General features: G+C 49.4%; 1 long non-coding RNA gene across 1 annotated transcript; it reads left to right on the forward strand.

Moving 5' to 3' along the window:
- Positions 361–3123, forward strand: LOC110404175. Its single transcript, XR_002442091.1, has 3 exons — positions 361–389; positions 454–541; positions 1278–3123. It is a non-coding gene; the product is annotated as an uncharacterized LOC110404175 (long non-coding RNA).

Below are 3530 nucleotides of genomic sequence, written 5' to 3' on the forward strand. Positions count from 1 at the left end.
GCTCTGAATGTTCCCAATGGGAAACACTGGAGCTGTGTGATCCCCACATCTGCCACCCCACAGGCCTCCAAAGCAGCAGCAAAAGTGAAGAAACCTTCTTTCCCCCCACAGTTTTTTAAATAATGTCTTGTGTGTATGATCATCCTCTTCAGCATAACCCCCAGAGCATTTCTGACTTTCCCAAACCTGATCTTCCACTGTAGCAGAAATGCTGAGTCATGGCTTGAAGCAGTGATGGAGCACCTGGCTGGAAGGCAGGGCCAACCCAGGGGTGCTCAGGTGCACACAATGGAGCCAGGATCCACCCCTTCCCAGGCCTCATTTAAGGGTTGGCAGTGGAGGTAAGGAGATCTCCCTGGAGATCACTGCCCACTTGAGGTCTTCTGGTGGTAAGCAGCTTCTTTCCTTTATTTCTGTGCCTGTTGTGTTTGAGCAAACCCTCATTTGCTTCAGCCTAGAACCTTGCTACCCTGCTGTTATGGCTGTACTTTCCATTGTGTTACATCCACATACCAGAAGGCTGCCTAGATGGGTTGTGGAGGTAAGGACGGGGAAATATTTGGGATATGTGCATGCACCAGAGCCGGCACAAGGTTGCCATCTAGTTTCATCTTCCCTTGCTCGCTCCAGGCTGCAGCTACCTAGCTGTGCTTTGTCCTCTAGGCTGGGAGCCTGGTGCAGTTTTGTGTTAAGTAACAGCCCTGGGGTTAAGCTGTAGAAAAAAACCTCAAGCAACCACTTGCTCACATGGGAAATTCTCTTTGCAGAGTAGCACTACCCCGTGCCAGTGCTGTTGGAATGGGGATGGTGTGACTTTCTCTGCATCCCTTGGGAAGGGGTGGAGGGACCAGCTCCTCCAGCTGAGATTGGCTGTAAATTGATGTAAATCACCAGGAAGTGGTGGGTGTTTGCCTCCATTAGCTCTGATATAAATATTGCTGCTCTGCCCTTGCTATCAGCAGTGAGTGTTTCTCAGCTTAGTGCCTGTGCTGACAGGCTGCCTCAGCAGCGAGGCTGCGTGCCCCGGCCTTTGGCTTCATGCTATGGAGAGAAGGGCTGAGTTTGTGCTTAATGTACTGGGCGGGCACCCAGGGGATGCTCAGCAATTCCCAGTGCTGCCACAAACTTCCAGAATGACCTCAGATAAATCATTTAATCACTCTTTCTGCAGGAGGAGGCAGAAAAGCCTCCTCCATCTTGTCTATTTTGGGGATGTGTTTTTTTAAAAAGTGTGGCACTGGATGCCTTTTATTCAAAGGTCTGCCTCTTCAAAATAGGTCTGTTTTTGCTTGCTGTGTAAGACTTGGTCTGCATTGGAGGGGTTTGTGACCAGAGGTGGACCTGGAAGAACAGACCTCCCTCCTTTGATCAAAGCCTCGTGAAGATGAAGACATTATGCTCCTGGAAATTTGGGTCTTGGGAAATCCAACCCAGCTTGGCTGCCTGTAGCAGAACTCATTGCTGCAGCAGCCCCTCAGCACCAGGTCCCTCTGCTGGCTGGGTGTGCCCTGCTGTGCCAAGGAAGCTCTGCAGCTGTCTGTGTTAGAGACTGAGGCAGCTGAATGCTGCCCTACCTATCAGCATGGGGAGGTCAGCCAAGGGAACACATTTTACTTGCAGAGTTAATATAATTGTTTAGAGCAGACAGGCAGCTCAACACTTCTGTTAACTTACAAAATCTAGCATCTCAGGAGAATGTGTCTGGACTCAGCAAGGTGGTTTTCATAGGCAAGGCTTTGTTGTTAACCTGCATGTTTGGCTGGAGAGTGTCCTCTTTGCTTTGAACAAGACGTGTTCATGGACTGGAAGCTGTTTCTGTGGGGCTGTGTGGTTCTAATGCTGTGAGATCTCTCGGCTGCACCAGCACAAAATCTCTGGTCACTGCTGCTGGATTGTCCGGCCAGGGCCAGCTGCAGGTGTGGCGAGGCCAATGCGTTTTATCAACTGTTCTGGGGAGAAGCAGGGTCTAAATGAGATGACAAGTGAATTATGTGGTCAGAATTGAAAGATGATCAGCATCTCCTTATAATGAGCTCTGCTTAATATGTCAGAAGCCCCCACGTGCTTTATCTGCATTCCGGCCAGCTAGGAGCCTTACACAGACTTCACACAATTATTTGTCACAGCTGATCTGGGTGAGGCACATTTGAGATGTAAGATGTGTGACTCAAACCTCTTTCATTCCCTCAAGAATTTTCTCTTCTGCCTGAAATGGGCTCTTGGAATGCAAAAGCAGGGCATACAGACTGCTGCTCCTCATTTGGGGCACTAGGGCTGATGAAGGGGCAGAAGTACAAGCGGCTGAGTGGTGTGGGCTGCGTGTCTCTGTGCAGTGATGCACTCAATTACATGTGCAGCTGCTGCCCTGTGCGTGCAGATCTGATAAGGAAGGAGCAGTGCTCTGTCATTGCTGGTGGCCAAACAGTTGGAGCCTGAAGGTTTTGCTTTAGGTGGCACTTTCAAAGATGCTGCCTTAAAGTGCCTGATGATCAGGTTTATACGGACAACTTGCATGCCCGTCTGCTGAGATGTGTGTCTCATGCAGATTTGCTCTTCTCCTCCAGCTCTACTTTCCTTTTCAACACATCTATACATGCTTCTCACTGTGCCTTTGTATTTTGTGCTTTATATATCTTGCTGCTGTGATATGTATTAACTACTCAGGCTCCCAAGGGTCTCAGAAGATGAGTCTACAAGAATCCAGTAATAATCCATTTGTGTACGAAACGTGTTCTTCAGTGTTAGTGCATTGTGGAGGGCTGCTGTTACCTGACAGCTGGAGCAGAGCCTGCAGACAGCAATGCTTTGAGCTGTGCCTCGGGCTCTTCGATAACTCCTGGTGAATCACCAGCATCTTTCCTGCTCTCTGTACCCAAGAGCAGGCAGGCTCATCTCACCAAGGAGCGCTGGTGGTGCTCACGAGTGGTTTCCTGAGCTATCACCAGTGTGGCACCATGCAGTTTAGTGCGGTGCGACTAGTGCCACCTAGCTTGTCACCTTATCACCCACACCTCAGGTGACTGGGCTTTTCCAGACGTTTCTGGTGACACGTGTAGCAACAAAGCAGCTCCCTCTGGTGCGCAATGGTGTTTTTGATGTATTGTCCACTGGCTTCTGCTTTAATTTCAGATGATCTTAGCCTAGGCAAGAAAAAATGCAGTATGTGCCAATCAGGAAGTACAGAGCATACAGTAAGTACAGTTCAAATGCTGCATTACCCTTATCTTTTAGTAATGATCAATTAGCATGAAGGTCAGTGGGCAGCCTGGAAATGAGTCAGATGAGAAGGGCAGAAGGAGGATCTGAATGGGAAGGAAACTCTTGATTCATACCCAGCGTTTAAAGCAGGGTAACAGTGGGGGCGGAGGGTAGCGTTAAGTAGTCCTGCTGTCACACTGACTCAACCAGCATGTAAATCATGGCACGGAGAGTGCAGGGGCTTCTTCCTGGTGCTGAAACATCACATTGCACTGCAGCAGGGATTTCATGTCATGCGGAGCCTTACTTGCCCTCCACTGCACCACGCTGCC

This window comes from Numida meleagris, chromosome 10 (assembly GCF_002078875.1).
Source record: "Numida meleagris isolate 19003 breed g44 Domestic line chromosome 10, NumMel1.0, whole genome shotgun sequence".
In the NCBI taxonomy this organism is placed as follows: Eukaryota; Metazoa; Chordata; class Aves; order Galliformes; family Numididae; genus Numida; species Numida meleagris.